At 40.2% G+C, this 18578-nt stretch overlaps 1 protein-coding gene and 1 pseudogene across 1 annotated transcript in view; one reads left to right on the forward strand and one right to left on the reverse strand.

Annotated features, from left to right (window-relative positions):
• Nucleotides 1-3954, reverse strand: part of LOC118849643 (cytochrome P450 4F2-like) — a 39375-nt gene extending 35421 nt beyond the window's left edge. Inside the window, exon 1 of the mRNA XM_036758965.1 lies at nt 3884-3954. The gene's annotated coding sequence lies outside the window, so the exon portion shown is untranslated. The remainder of the gene's footprint in view (nt 1-3883) is intronic.
• A 4312-nt stretch (nt 3955-8266) lies between these two features.
• Nucleotides 8267-14077, forward strand: LOC118829277 (annotated as a pseudogene).
• Nucleotides 14078-18578: the final 4501 nt, after the last annotated feature.

The raw sequence follows: 18578 nt of genomic DNA on the forward strand, positions 1-18578 counted from the left end.
AAGGTTTGGCCATATTAAACAATCATCAGACCTCTGGATTCATAAGTTCCCAAAATAGCCATTCTATACCACCTTGAAAATGAATTGCTTGCTTGTTATGGGGCCCTTGTTGCTACTGAATGACCATACCTTTGCCCCCCATCCAAAGTTGCTTATTATGAGTGGAGTGATGCAAGATGACTCCTCTAACAAGATGAGTAAGTCATGGAAGGCTTCCATCTTTCACTGGAAATAGTACATTCAAGATCAGGTTTGTCCAAGCTTCTCTGATGTTAGCCCCTTCACAAATAGCATGTACATAGGCTGAGACCTCCAGTCCCAGTTTCACTGCTTTGACCTCTCCACTAGCCCAATGTGCCTCCACCAACAAGGACTTAAGTCTTGGAGAGCACCATTTTGTGTGGTTCACTGGTGGTTCTACCTGTTATGAGAGAAGTATACACAAGTGAACCCCAGCTATTGCTAGAGTGACAGAGGGATTCTGGCAGGTCCTCCTAGTGGGCCAATCTACAAGCTGCATGGCCAGTATGTGAGAGCCTTGAGGGACAGAATGGAAAAAGATAAGATTTGTATTTATACTGATTCCTGAGTAGTGACTAGGGTCTGGCTAAGTGGTCTCAGCCTGGAGAGAACAGCACTAAACAATTAAAGGCTCTCTTCTTTAATGCTGGAACTAGTAGAAGAATTTTATTTTTGCCTCCTACCACATACAGTTGTTTATAAGGTACATTAGTTCCCATTAGAGACATCACATGCCCTCTGTTGAATTAAATGATCCGGTTGATGCCCTTGAGAGTTGATGCAGAGATTAAGGACTGACTCCATCATCAATCTAGATACAGGGAAGATGTTATGCTGTGGTAGGTGTGAGACCATATGATCCTATTAAGTAAGAAAGACGCAACAACTTCTGCTCAACAAAGCTCTTCATGCCATCTGTGTATATATTCAGAAATTTTGCTTAACTATCCACATTTGTTTTAAAGGGCTTTGTTTTTCTTCCTTTTTTCAGTTGGGAGAAGTGAGAGAGAAGACAGATTTTGGTTGATTGAGAAAAAATAAAATTCAGAATCATCAATACCCTATGCAAAATTAGACTTGGACAAGCTCACTCCTTGATTGAACTGCAGAGGGCAACAAAGGCTTTGGTATTATCTTCACTCTTTTGCTAATCCCTACTTCTTGCTTGAGCCCTGGCTGTCAAGCAAGATGACCTTGATTCCTCCTAAAAAGAAGTATGTCTCGAATATATCAAAGCAGTTGAGTCTTTGTCTTCTGTAATGGCCAGTTCAGTGGCAATAGCATTTGAGACTGATCTAGTATTTTGAAAAATCCCTTAAGTTACCCAAAAAGAAATCCAAGAACATTCTGTGGCCCTCCCTGAGGGGTAAGCCTTAAATGGATTATCAGACCGAGTTATTTGATGCCAAAACAAAAGACTTCATTTTTTTATGGGCTTTCCCCCCTCAGCTTCCCACTAAAGAGAATGTACCTCAGATATACCAAAGAAGTATACTGATAAAACATGACTTTTTATTCAAAAACTAGCTTCATAGGGGCAATACCCCACTATCTAGACAATTCATCAACCACCAAGGACTCCTTCAGGGTTCCAGAGGAAGGGGCACTGTTCTCAAGACAAGCCATGCCATTTTCCAATTGATAAATGGTCAAAGGATATGAACAAACAGTTTTCAGATGAGGAAATCAAAGCTATCTATAGGCCTATAAAGAAGTGCTCTAAGTCACTTTTGATAAGAGAAATATAAACTAAAACAGCTCTGAGATACCACGTCATATCAGATTGGCTAATATGACAAAAAAAGGAAAATGACAATGTTGGAGAGAATTTGGGAAAATTGAGATCCTGATACAATGTTGATAGAGTTGTGAACTGATCCAAACCATTCTGGAGAACAATTTGGAACTATGCCCAAAAGGCAATCAAGCTGTGCATACTCTTTGATCCGGCAATACCGTTACTTGGTCTGTATCCCAAAGAGACTATAAAAAAAATGAAAGGACATACATGTGCAAAAATATTTATAGCAGCCCTTTTCATGGTGGTAAAATATTGTAAATTGAGGGGATGCCCATCAATTGGGGAATGGCTGAACAAGCTGTGGTATATGAATGTAATGGAATGCTATTGTGCTATAAGAAATGATGAACAGCGAGATTTCAGAAAATCCTGGAAAGATCTTAGGAACTGATGCAAAGTGAAATGAGCAGAACCAAGAAAACACTGTACACATATCAGCAACAATGTGTGATGATCAACTACAAAAGACAACTCCTCTCAGCAACACAATGATAGTAAAAGACAAGTACAAAGGACTCATGAAAGAAAATGCTATCCATAACCAGATAGAGAACTGATGGACTCTGAATACAGATCAAAGCATTTTTTAATTTATTTTATTCTTTCTCATAGTTTTTCTTGTTTCACAGCTGTGAATAATATGGAAATATGTTTTACATGATAGCACATGTATGAATTATATTGAACTGACTATCATTTTCAGAAAAGGGGAGGAAAGGGAGGAAGGGAGAAAATTTGGAACTCAAAATCTTGTAAAAAATTAATATTAAAAATTTTCTTGATGTACAACTGGGGGAAAAAACAAAATACTACTAAACTTAAAATTAATTAATTTCTTTTAAAAAATGGCATATATCAGTGATTTGTAATCTCTACCCTTCACATTCTTCCCTCTGTTAAAGGGGGGAAAGCATTCAGAAAACACTGAAATGAGTTCTTGGTGCCAGTGAACTTAGATACTATTGGTTTGCATTTTTTGCCAGGGCCATGACCCAAAGAATGGGTTCTATATTCTTCATCCAGGAAAAGGCCCTTCCTCAGCCACATTCCTGGGGGCTCATCTCTTACCTTCAGCCTAGAATTCACTTCTATTCAAAAGTTTAATAAATTTTCAGTTTAAAATACTTGGGCATGTGCTCATGGCAGTAGGAAAGAGGAAGAATATGACAGACTTGGAGACAATGAAATGTTGAACACAGAGATATAGTAGAGTACAAAAGAGAAAGTGTGCCAAAACCCAAGTGAAATTTGGTCAGCCTCCAGCTGACTAGCTTCAATTTTCTCCTCTTTTTTCAAAGGCCCCAAATGGCCTTGGGCCTCCAGGCCTCTTCTTTGGACTGATTCCCAGGGCTATTATCCCTGCTTCCCTCAATGACCATGATCCTTCTCTCTGCCTGCCATCTTGACTTCCAATGGACATCCTCCTAGGCCCCAACCTGCACAGTATCCATCTTTCCCCTCTTTTCTATACCCAATTCCAACATCCATTCCCTAAGCTTAGGCATCCATCTCTCTACCCCCAATTCACTGTCTCCAGAGCCCTCCAAGGAGCATGGAGCTCCTACTCAATTTTCCAGCCAATGTGACCTGAAGGTGAACCAATGTTACAGAAAGACCTTACCATTAACAATAACAGCCATCGATGCCCAGAAATACTAGTCCTAGAGAGGTTATTTTTCTTCTGAAAAAGACATAGGATCTCTCCCTAATATCTGTCTACTAGTCTCTTTCAGCAGAGCTGAACCATGACAATGAGAGAGGAGAGAATACACTTTAACACATGAAGACAAGATAACTGAGGACTATTCAACCAGCCCAACTCCCAGTCAAGTCTGTTTGCAGTGAAAACTCTGTGTGTCCAGCTTTGTCCAATGTCCAAGCTCTCTCCAATTCCTGTTTTTTCCCAGCCTCCTCTCCAGTCTCTTTCTGGGCTCACCTCTATCTTCTCCTCATCCCAGCTTCCTGTACCCATATCCATGCCCACTCTTATCCTGCCTCCTACAGCCTAGAACAGCTCCCTCTGGAGCTCTAGGCTTGGATATCAGCCTTTTTTTCAAGTACCTGTGTTCGGTCTCTGCTCTCTGTAGCTCTGGAAAACCACTCCCCTTCTGTTGTGTAGATGCCACCTTCTCCTCACTTTTATCCAAAGCCGGATCCACAGAGCCTGTAGACCACACCTCAGACTCCACCCCCCACAGGCAAGAGGTGAGAGAGGGTCACTGAACCAGACTGGAACCAGGACAGAAGGTAGGGCAGGGAGGGGAGCTAGAGATAGAGGCCAGAAAAGACTTTGTCCTTGTTCTGTGAATACAGATTAGGAGTAGGTGAAATGGCATGAAAGATTAGAAGCCAGGCTCCAAAGCTGATTCCCTACAGTAAGAGCTACCTTCCTGCTCCTCCCCTTCTGTTACCTTTCCCAACTACCCTGTGCTGGTTAGAGAGATAAATGCAACCCTTCTCCCAAAGCCAAGATCCTTCATCCCAACTGACCCATTATGGTGCTCCCTATTTCACCTTCCCTTTCCACTCTCATCTCTTTTTCACTCCTTTGTTCTAGGTGGTACAGTGCATAGATAGCTGGACCTGAAATCAAAAAAATCTGAGTTCAAATTCAACTCCAGATGTTTACTAGTTACTTGATTCTGAGCAAGTCTTTTAGCCTCTGTATACTTTACTTTCCTCGCCTGTAAGATGGGAATGATAATAATACCATTAATCTCCCACAGTTCTTGTGAGGATAAAATGAGATACGATTTGTAAAGAACTTTGAAAACTTTAAAGCACTATATAAATACTACTTATTATGCTATTTTGTCACCTTCCTATCCCTTTCCAATTTTCCTCAAATTAAAAAGAGAAAAACAGACACCAGGAAATAGCCAAAGTGTAAGGGACACCTGCAGTTTGGGGAATTCCTGGCACCCAACTGCCTCTGGCATTAATTAGCCTCCTTCTGGAAGGCAGAGTCCACCCATTTGGTCAATATCCAGAATCACCAAATCCTGTTGATTCCTCCTCTACATCTGTCCCATTGTTTTCATTCCCTAACTTTCACCCTTGTTCAGATCTATATCACTTCTCTCCTAGGAAATTACGGCAAGCTTCTAATTGGACTTACCATCCACCTAGTGTATCACCTGCTTAGACCAGGCTTCTACTTTGCATGGCCTGTGCTTTCCTCCTAGATAGCACCAGCTGGTGACAAGAAATGCAGTGGGAGGAGGGGATTGGAGGGAAGGGAAGAAGAGGAGTCACAAGGAATTACGCAGAACTGTGAATGAAATATTCATATCTCCCCCATTCTTAAGAACTCTTGCTTAATGCTTCCATCTCAGCCAGCATCTTATAGCTGTCTTCAAAGCTATCTACAACTTGAGATCCCAGCGTTTTCCTTTGCTATGTCCTCTTCTCTCACTCTTCTCTGAATCCTCTGTACTTATGACTTCATCATTTAACTGAAACTTCTCTTTCCCAAAATTGCTAATGATCTTTTAGTTGCTAAATATAATGGCCTTTTCTCAAACCTCATCTTTTGTTGTTGCTTTTTAATGCTAAGATTCTTTTTTTTAAATTAAACTCTATTGTATTTCCAAACTGAGATTCTCCTATTCCTTCTACCTTCCTTCTCCCTACTTCTTACCCCTACTGAGAAAGCAAGAAAAAAAAACTTTGTTACAAAAATGTATGAACAAGCAAAATAAATCTTGACATTGGCCATGTCCAAAAAATGTTTGTCTCAATCTGCGCTCTGGCTCCATCATCTCTCTCTCAGGAGGTGGGCAGCATATTTTATCATGAGTCCTCTGGAATTGTGGTTGGTCATTGTGCTGATTAGAGTTCCCAAATTTTTCCAAGTTGTTTGTCTTTACAATATTTTTGTTTTCTATGAACTGTTCTTTTGGTTCTGTTCATTTACATTACAACAGTTCAGACACGTCTTCCCAAGTTTCCCTAAAACCAATCCCTTCATCATTTCTTAGAACATAACAGTATTATCTCACATATAGAACATAAGTTGTTCAGCGATTCCCCAACCGATGGGCATCCCCTCTGTTTCCAAATCTTTGCCACCACAAAAAGAGCTGCTATAAATATTTTTGTACCTATGGGTCATTTTCTTTCTTTGATTTGGGGCATAGATCTTGTCCTCCTCCTTCTTGACCTCTCTACAGCTTTTGACTCTCTCAATCACCTTTTCCATATGGATATTCTTGGTCTTCTCTCTAGGGCAGAGGATACTACCTTCTTTGTTCCCTTTCTATCTGTCTAATGTCTTTTCAGTCTCCGTTGCTGGTTCCTCATCCATATCATCCCTGATAATGGGGTAACCCCAAGGCTCTTTCCTGGACCCCATGCTCTTTTTTCTCTATACTATCTCATTTAGTGATCTCATCAGCTCTAATGTGTTCAGCTATCATCTCTATGCAAATGATTCCCATACCCATGCATGTGCTGAACTGGCTTCCAGGAGCCAGTTGTTGAATTTTCAGTATGAACATTTACACCTCAAAAATTGGCATATGTTACAAGTCAGAGATTGACTTTATGTTTTGTTCATTGTCTAATCTTAAGAAAGATGGGGGGAGGAATGTTAATAATTCAGATTAAACTTAGAAGTATGTCATATATTTATTTTGGGGGGAAGACAACCAATGGTTAAATATTTGCCAGCATACCCCTGCCCAGATCTATATATCCAGCCTTAACCTCTCTCCTGAACTACAGTCACCCATCACCAAATAATTTCCAGTCATCTCAAACTGAATGTCCCATAAGCATCCCAAACACAATGTGTCCAAGACAAAATTCATTATCTTTCTTGAAACATCTTTCCTTGCTCCTGAATTTTTCTGTTATTATTAAGGTCCTAGCTGTCCTTCCAGGTTTATGACCTCAATGTGTTTCATCCTCAAATATTCACTAACTTTCACCCCACAAATCTAATCCATTGTCAAATCTTGTTGTTTCTATTCCATCACAACTCTCCTACATGCCCCCTTCTCTCCACTCACATAGGACTACCAAGGTGACTTTTCTAAAGCATAGATCTGACCATGTCACCCACCCTGCTCACTGAGCTCTAGTGACTCCCTATTACTCTATGACCTTCTTTGTTTGGCAAAGTTCTTCATAACCTAGCCCCTTCCTCCCTTTCCAATCTTCTTGTACTTTTGTCCCTTCCATAAACTGTGATCCAACCATACTGGTCTACTGGATGTTCATCACAAATGACACCTCATCTCTCACCTCCATACATTTTCACTGGCTGGAATGCTCACCCTTCCCACCTTTTGCAAGAGGTCTTTCCTAGTTCCCCCCTGATACTAGTGCCTTCCCTTCTCTGATTATCTTCCATCTACTCTGCATGGATCTTGTATGTACCTATTATTTACAATTGTCTTATTTATTTATACATTGTCTCCTCCATTAGAATGTAAGCCTTGAGGTCAGGAACCTTTTTGCCTTTCTTTGTAACACCAGCACTTAGCAAGGTGCCTGGCACATAGTAAGTGCTTAATAAATTTGACTGACTCTATGACTGAAATGGTAGTGCCTAAAATGTTGCTAATTGTACTGCACAGCTGATTGCTCCCTTTGCAACTTCTACCCATGGCTGTTGGTTCTGCTCTCTGAAGATGAACAGAACAAATTGAATCCTTCCCCACATAACGGCCCTTCAGATACTTGAGGACAGCTCTCATGTTCACCTTGAGTCCTCGCTTCTGAAGGCTAGACATCACTAGTTCCTTCCACCAATTCTCAAACAAAGGATTTAATACCCTTCACTATACTAATAACTATGCTCTGAATACTCTCCAGCTTGAACTATGGGGCCCAGAATTGAGCACAATACTCCAGATGTGGTCTAATGAGGGTAAAGTAGGGTGGGACTGAGACCTCCCTGTTCTTGGAAGAAATACCCCTTTTATTCAAACCAAAATCACATCAGCTTTGTTGGCTGCCACATCACATAGCTGGCTCATACTGAGCCAAAATCTCCAGATATTTTTCAGAATAATCGATGTCTAACCCGATCTTATACTTGTGAAGCTGATTTTTCTGGACACAAGGGAAAAACTTTAAATTTATCCTTATTAAATTTCACCTAGTTAGATTCATTCCAATGTTCAAGATGTTCTTGGTTTTTTATTGTTTCATCCATAGTGTTATCTACCCCTCCCAGTTGGCAACAATTATGAATTTGACAAAGAGGCAATGATAGGCCCTCACTATCTGAAGCCATCATCCATGCATATGACCCTCTATTGCTTGTCTTCTGTCTTGTTTTTAGGTAAAGTATTGGAGACAGCTGTGGCCTTATGACCCTCAAAAGTTCCCAAAAGTCTGGGAGCTGAAGTACATGGCATATTTTGTGCCAGGCATCCCAGCATCAAGATCCTGAGGAATGAGCTGAGGGATGCAGCCCAGAGCTACCCGAAACACATGTACTTGGAAGTGAATGGGGTGAGGGCAAATGCTGTGTTGAAACTGTGGTAAGTTTAACCCCATTCTCTGCAGAGACTGAAGTGGTATAGAAAACAGTATGCCCCGTAGTGTTGGGAAAAATGTTTTTACTTTTGTTTTTGCCTTGTGATGAAAGTAAATATCCCTTTAGCAAAGTTTACTGATGTTCATTAAATGGATATGGGACACAAATCACTAACAGCTAACAGTTTGGGAAATACCAACATGAGGGCTTGCTTAAGCCAATAGAATTAGTCAAAGATGCCTACAACCCCTCAAGGATACCTCTCAAACCCTGATGGCTCTAGCCTTGCTCTGGGAGAATGAGTCCAAAGAACCCCTACTCTGGTAACTCATATCTTTCCATCTTCTCCACAAGAATACTTTGAGATACTTTATAAAATCTTGCTAAAATCTAGATAAATTATGTCCACTGCATTCTTTTCATATACTAGTTTTGTAATCCTGACAAAAAAAAAGGATATGAGGTTGTTCTGGTATGACCTGTTCTTGATGAAGTGATGATGATTCTTTATCAGGAAATGCTTTCCCTTTACCTGCTTCCCCTATCTAGATGGCCAACAATCAGCTCTTTTGTGATGGATTCTAGACTTTTTTCAAGAATGGCCTAGATGCTATAGGCTCTGTTCTTGTGCCTCTTTGAAAAGGGTACCATTTGCCCTTCTCCAATCTTATGGTGCCTCTCCTGTTTGCCACAGTCTGTCACTCAAAAATCATAGCCGCAAGTTCTTTCAGGAGCCAAGAATGCTGTTCCTCTGGGCCAAGTGATTTGAATTGTTCAAAGAGGGAGTAAGTGCTTTTTTAACATCTCCTTTTTTCTCCTGGCTATCAATTCCTTGCTAGTCATTTTTTTATTTCATCATTTCCAATGGAACAGCAATTCTCCTCATGGAAACCAGAAACAAAATAAAACAATTGAGCAACATCATTTTGTCTCTACTGTAAATTATTACTGTCCCATCCACCTGAAGCAAAGGTCCTATCCCTTTTTTGATCTTCCATTTTATTCATATATATGTGTGTGTGTGTGTGTGTGTGTGTGTGTGTGTGTGTGTATACATACACATATATATATATATAAACTTTTAAAAAATTTTCCTTAGCTTCCTTCACCAGCTTCAGTTCATTTTTAATTTTAGTATTCCCAACACAATTTTCATAGGACTATACCTAGTCTTGTTTCCATCACCTGTCCATTTCTTTCCTTAAAAAAAATCTAAATTGATTGGCACATTAAAAGTATATCTAAACCAGTCTCTTCAGATAAATCCCACTTTTCCTTCCCATCAGAATAGTTTCTATTTGTGTCTTCAGAATATTCTTAAGCATATTTCATCCTTTCTGGACTAATTTCCCCTGAAGCATTTTAGTCTGTGGGATCCTACCTGTCTATCCTATGAACCTTTTGAAACCTACTTTTCCAAAATCTAGAATACATGTCAGACTATACCCAGATGCCCCTTCTAACATAAACTCTAAGATAGAGTGCTATACTTTTCCAGGGGTCCCCATCATTTCCATCCCAGCAGCCATTTCTCCCCTGTTGTTTTGAAAGAGATTGAGAATAGACTTTCTCTTTGTTTGTTCCTCTGACTGTCACTAAGGCAAGGGAAATATTTATTATCTGCTCTGCTTTTAGCAAAAAGAGAGTAGATGGCTCCAGTGCTTAGCAGGGCACCTGTTTCTTAATAAATAAAAGTCGTAAAGAAAAATTATGACCAATGGAATGAATCATGAGAAAGAAGAAACAAAAACAAAAACAAAAACAAAAGAGAAAAGAAATAAAAAGGAGAGCAAATAGTTTACTTCAATCTGCATTCAGACTCCATAGTTCTTTCTCTGGATGTAGAAAGCTCTATCTATCATGAGTCCTTTGGAGTTGTCTTTGAACTTTCTATTGCTGAGAAGAGTGAAGTCTATCAGGGTTAGTCATCACAGAATCAATATATCTGTGGATGTGTATAATGTTCTCCTAGTCCTGCTCTGCTCACTCAGCATTATATCATGTTTTTCCAGGTTATTATGAAGTCCGTATCATCTCCATTTCTTATAGCGCAATAGTATTCCATCACATTCATATACCACAACTTGTTCAGCCATTCCGCAATTGATGGGCATCTCCTTGATTTCCAACTCTTTGCTACTACAAAAAGAGCCACTATAAATATTTTTGTACACATGGGTCCTTTTCCCACTTGTGTGATCTCTTCGAGATACAACACTAGAAGTGGTATTGCTGGGTCAAAGGGTATGAACATTTTTATAGCCCTTTGGGCATAGTTCCAAATTGCTCTCCAGAATGGTTGGATCATTTCACAACTCCACCAGCAATGTAACAGTGTTCCAATTTTCCCACATATTCTTCAGCATTTATCATTTTCCTGTTTTGTCTTTAGCCAATCTGACAGCAGAGATGTTATACCTTAGAGTTGTTTTGATTTGCATTTCTCTAATCAGTAGTGATTTCGAGCATTTTTTCATATGCCTATGGATATCTTTAATTTCTTCCTCTGAAAACTGCCTGTTCATATCCTTTGACCATTTCTCAGTTGGGGAATGACTTGTATTCCTATAAATTTTGCTCCGTTCCCTGTATATTTTAGAGATGAGGCCTTTATCAGAGACACTAGTTGTAAAGATTTCCTCCCAATTTTCTGCTTCCCTCCTAATCTTTATTGCATTGGGTTTGTTTGTACAAAAACTTTTCAATTTAACATAATCAAAATTATCCATTTTGCATTTTGTAATGCTTTCTATCTCTTGTTGTGTCATGAATTCTTTGCTTTCCCATAAATCTGATAGGTAAACTATTCCTTGCTCTCCCAAATTGCTTATAGTATCAGCCTTTATTCCTAAATCATGAACCCATTTTGACTTTATTTTGGCATGCAGTATAAGATATGGGTCTATGCCCAGCATCCTATTCATTTAATGCCCTGATTAGTTCTGCAAGACACCTGGCAAAAATATTCTGACCAGTTTTTGTTAGGCAGACTCCACATCTGGCCTGGCCATTGTCCAGAAATCTGGATCCCATTCTCAGGCACTGTTTTCTTAGCCTCCCTCTCTTCTGCAGTCCTGAGGTTGGCACAGAGTAGACATTACCAAATATTTATCAAACAAGCAAACAAGTGCCAGAATGTGATCTTGACACACGTAGATTAGAAAATGGTAATGGATCAAAGTGACACACCCCAATGCCTAAGGCTTCAGTGGAAAATACCTAGGATAAATAGGCAGAAGAGTTGAGAGCACAAAATGAGGCCAAAGGTTGGGGGTTGGAGGTAACTGGAGGTGAAAATTTCTAGATATCTAACTGGAACAAAGGTGAGGATGTAACAAAAGGGCTGAATCAGTAGTGTAGGGAGGGAGGGTGCATGTTTAGCTTGCTCCCCATCCCGTATACAGTCGTTCAAGGTCCCTTACCTTTCCTCCACAACTTGTTGGGATAACAATGCCCCAGAGCTTACATGGGTTAGAAGAGTAAATGGGAGCTCTCCAGTGTTATTTCATAAGGTGTTTACCCTGAGTACTGCTTGTATATTTTTATCTCGTTGATACAGATTTAATTACTGTATATTTTGATCTTGTTAGGTTGGGTGAGTTAAGGTTAAAAAGAAAAATACTCTGGAGTCTTTCATCTCAGTCTCGGCTTGCGGACAGACTCCTACCCACGCTCTCTCTGCTAACACCAACATTGCCTGGGCCTCGGCTGAGGGATCTGCACTCTCCATGCCTTAGTCACGCACCTCCACAGTGGTGAAGCTAGGGAAGGTTGCTAAAAATCAGGGTGAGCCAAAGAAAATGACCCCTCCCCCAAAGGAGGTAGAAAATAGTGAAGATGAGGACATGTCAGAAGATGAAGAAAGCAGTGGAGAAGAGGTTGTAGTTCCTCAGAAGAAGGGCAAAAAGGCTGTGGCCACACCAACAAAGAAGGTACCGCCAACCAAAAAAGCTGTTGTTGCCACCACGCCAGCCAAGAAAGCAGCTGTGACTCCTGGTAAGAAGGCGGCCACCCCAGTCCCTGCCAAGAGGGCAGCCACCCTCACCAAAGCTGCTGTCAAATCAGGCAAGAAGGGAGCCACTTCAGCTAAGCCAGCTGCGACCCTGGCAAAAGCAGCAGTGCCCCCAGCCAAAAGGGGCAAAAAATGGAAAGAATTCCAAGAAGGAGGAGAGTGAGTCTGAAGACGACAGTGAAGATGAGGAGGATGAAGAATTTGAGCTTCCCAAAGCCACAAAGATGGGAGGAAGAGGAGGAGGACAGTGATGAGGATGAAGAAGATGAGGATGACTCTGAAGAAGAAGCCATAGACACCACACCTGCCAAAGGAAAGGCTGCTGCTGTGAAAGCTGGGAAGGCCAAAGAATCAGAGGAGGAAGAAGATGATGGAAAGGAACAGGAGGAAGATGATGAAGATGAGGAGGAGGAGGAAGAAGAAGAGGAGGACATGCCCGTGAAAGAAGAACCTGGAGAAAGGAAAAAGGAAATGGGCAAACAGAAAGCCCCCAAAGCCAAGAAACAGAAACTAGACACTGAAGGTCTACAAATTTCTATCTCTTTGCTGGTAACCTGAACTTCAACAAAACTGCTTCTGAGCTTAAAACTGGCATCACAGACTTCTTTGCAAAAAAGGACCTTACAGTTGTGGATGTCCATATTGGTGCCACCAGGAAGTTTGGCTATGTGGAATTCGAGTCTGCTGAAGACATCGGAAAGGCTCTAGAACTCAGTGGCTCCAAAGTGCTTGGCTCTGAAATTAAGCTGGAAAAAGCAAAAGAAAACAAGAAAGACTGAAATGCAAGGACACTCTTTGTCAAGAATCTGCCTTATAAGAGGAGCTCAAGGAAGTGTTTGAAGACACTATTGAGGTCAGACTGGTCTCCAACAAGGATGGGGCCTATGCTGATTTTAAGACCAAAGCAGACGTGGACAAGGCCTTGGAAGAGAAGCAGGGCGCTAAGATCGATGGCCGAGCGCTCATTCTGGACTACACAGGGGAGAAGAGCCAAGGACAGGAGAACTCGAGAGGGAAGAATAACTCCTGGGGTGGGAGCAACAACAGGCCGACAGACTCCAAGACCCTGGTGCTGAACAACCTGGCCTACAGCGCCACCGAGGAGAGCTTGTAGGAAGTGTTTGAGAAGGACACATCCATCAGCTTGCCCCAGAACAACCGAGGCCAACGCAAAGGTTATGTGTTCATTGAATTTGCCTCAGTGGAAGATGTGAAAGAAGCTTTGAATTCTTGTAACAATAAAGAGATTGAAGGCAGAGCCATGCAGCTGGAGCTGAAGGGACAGAAGGCTGCCAATGCAGCCCCAAGGAGCCACTCCTACAAAACCTTGTTTGTCAAAGGCCTGTTTGAAGACACGGTGGAAGAAACATTGAAAAATTCCTTTCAAGGCTCTGTGGGTGCCAGGATAGTCACAGACAGGGAGATAGAGTCTTCAAAAGGATTCGGTTTTGTCAACTTCAACTCAGAGGAAGATGCCAAAGCTGCAAAAGAGGCCATGGAGGATGGAGAGATCGATGGAAACAAAGTAACTCTGGACTGGGCCAAGCCTAGTGGCTTTGGAGGCTGAGGGGGTGGCCAAAGTGGCTGTGGCGGTGGCTGGGGAGGCTGAGGGGGCTGAGGCGGTGGCAGAAGAGGCCGAGGGGGCTTTGGAAGCAGAAGCTGAGGAAGCATTGGAGGTCAGGGTGGCTTCCAAGGAGGCAGAGGAGAAGGAGGAGACAACAAGCCACAAGGAAAAGAGATGAACTTTGAATAGCTTCCCCCCTTCTCTTTTCCCCTGCCATGTGGACGGACACTGGGGATTTTCTCCTGTCATCTAATCACTGACGGAGCCTTCTGTGGGTGTCTTGGACAAACCTGGATGACATTTCAAGGGAGAGAGCGGCGGTTTTGACTGGACAGGTGCTCCATATAAACTTTTTGCAGAGATGGGTGGTAGCTGTGGGACCTTTTTGTCTATGAGTTGTCTTGAGTTTATAATGTTATACCCCATGTACAAAACCATTTTTTTCTACAAAAAAAATACTCTACTACTTTGTTGATCATATGTAATGCACTTTAAAAAGGTTGAAAATGGTCATACCCGCTAGAAGGCACAATGGATAGAGAGCTGGACCTGGAGTCAGTAAGACCTGAGTTCAAATTCTGACTCACATAATTATTAGCTGTGTGCCCTTGGCAAAGTCACTTAACCTCATTTTCCTCAAGTATAAAATAGAAAGAATAAAGCACCTACCTCCCAGGATAGTTGTAAGGATCAAATGAGATTATAAATTATAATATACTTAGCACATGTGATATAAATGATAGCTATTGTTAACTTCATTGTTTTTAAGTTTTGGTGCTTAACAGAGTAAGTTTCATTTATTTGGAATCACACTCTTTTATATGCCAAAACATTGACTTCTTTTATATTGTCTCTCCTTCCTTGACTTCCATGACACTATATTCTTACAGATACCCTCCCATGTCTCTGACTACTTCTCCTATCTCTCTTTTGCAAGACACTACATCCCTGAACCCTCTACATTACTAGGTATACATTATTCATGGCCCCACTGCCCAAAAGGGGGAGAACACATATTTCGTGCTCCTCATAGTCTCTTCTAGATCCTCAGCACTTCTTGAAGGTTCACTTCATCTGTTTACATAGCCTTCTCTAGGTCTTAATTATAGTATTCTGTCAGCCCCCAAAGTATTCCCTTTCTGTAGAAGTTCTCATAGTCTTTATTTTCACCCCAAACCCTCCCTTAAATATCATATTGGTGGGCCCTCAAACACACCGATCTCCCAGTTCACCCACCTCCATGATTCCCATGATCTACACCTTTCCAGAATGGAAATTTCTGCAGAAGCCCTACTAAGCAGTCATCCCTACCTCACCTGGAAGATCTCCAATGAGGGTGAACCCAACACCTCCCAAGAGAGCCCATTCCATTTTTGGACAATTCTAATTGTCAAAAAAAAAAAAGTTTTTACTTACATCAAGTTCTAATCACTTCCTTCTAACTCACAGTCATTTCTCCTAAGAGTGACCTCTAGGGACAAGAACAATCTTAATCCCTGTATTACATGTGAGCATTTCAATTACTTAGAAACAATTATCATGTACTTTTCTCAGTCTTCTTTTCTCTAAGTCAAATATTCCTTATTCTTTCAATGTTACTATCAGCTACTTTATTCTAAAAACTATACATATCCTATTTCACCCTAAGGTCATATCAGCTTCTATGGCACATTGTCAACTTATATTGAGCATCATGGCAGTCCATGAAAACCCAGAGGTCTTCTATAACAATGTCTACTCTATCCTGTGCTCATGCAGTTGACTTTTTTAACCCAAGTAAAGGACTTGACATTTATCCTTAAAACATTTTATTGCATTAGATTTGGTCTATTATTCTAGCCTGTGGAGTAGGGAAGGCAGAAATCTCAGTTTGGTCCTTCAACTAGTCCTCACAGTTATCTGTCACAGTTTCATGTTATCTAAAAATTTAATAAATACACCACACGTCCTTTCAAGTAAGTGAAAAAAATGTTAAGTAGAATATGGTTAAAGTCCAAAATATATGGTATCACATTACAGAATCTTCCTCAATGTAGATGTCAATCCATTAATCACTACATTGATCACCAACTATGAAATTCTATGATTCTGTGAGACTTGAGGGGGAAATTTAAGAAAGAAAAATGCTTCCAAGTGATAAACAGTAGTAAATGATTTTGTTTGATAAATGTAATGATTTAAGCTTTTGGAATAAGAATTCATTATTTGGAAAAATTGTTGGGGAATCTAGAAAGCAGTCTGGCAGAAAAGGGTATAGATTAATATCTGACACCATTTATACCATTTATAAGATCAAAATAGATACATGACCTGGATATGAAGGGAGATATCATAAGAAATTAAAAGAATATGGAACATATTATCAAATTTATGGAAAAGAGAAGAATTTATGAATAAACAAGAGATAGAGAGCATTGTGAGAAATAAAATGGATAATTTTAATTACATTAAATTAAAAAGGGTTTGTACCTTGTACCTTGACAATGTAGCCAAGATTATAAGGAAAGCAAAAAATGGGGGAAGGGGGAGGGGAGATTTTTACAAACAGTTTATCAGGCAAAGATCTCATATCTCAAAAATAAAGATCATTTTGTCTAATTTATAAGAATATTATTAACTTTGATAAACAGTCAAAGGCATTTAAAATCCAGGAGTCAAAGACAATTAATAAATGGTCAAAGGTAGTTTTTGGATGAAGAAATCAAAGCTCTATATAGTCATATGAAAAAATGTTCTAAATCATTATCAATTAGAGAAATGAAAATTAAAACAATTTTGAGATATCTCAGGCATATCAGATTGGCTAAAGTGACAGAAGGGCAAAATAACAAATATTGGAGAAGACACGGAAAATTAGGACACAAATACACTGTTGGAGGAACTATAAACTGGTCCAACCATTTTGGAGACAATCTGGTAATATGCCCAGAGTTATAAAACTGTGTACACCCTTTGACAGCTATTAGGTCTGTATCCCCAGGTGACCAGGGCAAAGGGAAAAGAACTTATATGTTCTAAAAAATTTATAGCAGCTCTCTTTGTGGTAACAAAGAACTGGAAATTGAAGGGATGCCCACCAATTGGGGAAGAGCTAAACAAGTTATGGTATATGATTGTGATGGAATACTACTGTGCTGTAAGATAAACAGATTGATTTTAGAAAAACAGGGAAAGACTTGCATGAAATAATGAAGAATGAAATGAGCAGAACCAAAAGAACATTGTATATAGTAACAGCAATATTGTTCAAAGAATAACTGTGAATGACTAGGTTATTCTGAGTATTATAAATATTCAAACTGTGTGGGATGAAAGACCCTCACCAATTAAAAAAAATTAATTTTTAATAAGGAGCCATCTCAGGGTGGGAACAAATAAAATTTTATTTGATTCTCATGAGAACAGGGCATCCTCTGCCAGAACAGATCTAGCAAGGGAGGCCCCATACAAGGCGCAAAATACCAATAATTATACCTAACGCAAGGGAATTCCCACCCACCTCTGACCCTTCTCACCGTTGGCTGGGAGGTGGGCTTACAATCTGAGCATGAAAAACTAGACAAAGAACCAGGAAATCAAGGCACAGAAATTCCAATTCCCATTCCCTTAGTTAATGATTACAATTGAGGTGACATCTATAAATCTAAAGAAGGAGAATAAGGGGAGGGGGAGACCCTCTCCATTCTTCTACAGTACTTTTACAATAAAGGAAAGCAGGTCACAGTGACCCTATTCTTACTCAGCAAATCTTTAAACCAGAACCAGAAGAAAGAACAAAAAGTTTCAGGGTAAAAAAAGAAACTTTCCCAGAGGCTGAGAAATCAGGCTGTCATGGCCTCAGAATTTTCCACTTCCCTATTTCCCTATTTCTTGATTTTTTAAACATTTCTAAGTATAGATATGAATAGATAGAGATATATATTTATACATATATATTCCCTGCAAAGTCTTCATGTTTTATTTTCTCACTCCCTCACACAAAATCAACTACAAAGGACCATGAAGGAAGATGCTATCCACCTCCAGAGAAAGAACTGACAAACAGAAGCATATCTAGTGTGCTGTTTGTTGTTTGCCCTTTGTTCTCAAAGCGGACCAATGACATCAGAAGGGTGATATCTTTACCTGAAAGTGAACTGGATTTAAGTGAGTCAGAGCTATGCAAAGTCATCAGCTTCACTCTCTCCTCCAGTCATCGGAGTCCAGAGGCAATACATAAATCAAAACAACTAGTGATGTCCCAGTGTTTTTACATAATATATTGGTGTCAAATGGTGGCTTTTTCTAGCGTGGGGTGAGGAGGAAAGGGACTTAAAATGTAACCAAAACTAGATAATTTTTTTTTAAAATTTTAAATGCTTCCAAGATTTCCGGATAGGATCCTATGGGAATATGGTAGGCCATTAACCAGAGTGAGAAAATTAAGAGGAGGGACAGATTTTGAAGGTAAGGTGATGAGTTTAGTATTTTCCCATTGAGTTTGTGAAGATGTCTAACAGGCACTTAATCATTCAGGTCTGGAGCCCTTCTGAGAGGTTAGAGGAGCTCGGGAGTTGCTGCATATATCAATCACTGATAATTCAGCTAGCCTCAAATTCACCTGTGCTATCATCTAGGCCCTTTTGATCACAAGAATAGCATAAGAGATTTCCTCAAATGCCTTGCCAGAATCCACTGATCAGGAATGTAG

The sequence above is a fragment of the Trichosurus vulpecula genome, chromosome 1 (genome assembly GCF_011100635.1).
Source record: "Trichosurus vulpecula isolate mTriVul1 chromosome 1, mTriVul1.pri, whole genome shotgun sequence".
Classification (NCBI taxonomy): Eukaryota; Metazoa; Chordata; class Mammalia; order Diprotodontia; family Phalangeridae; genus Trichosurus; species Trichosurus vulpecula.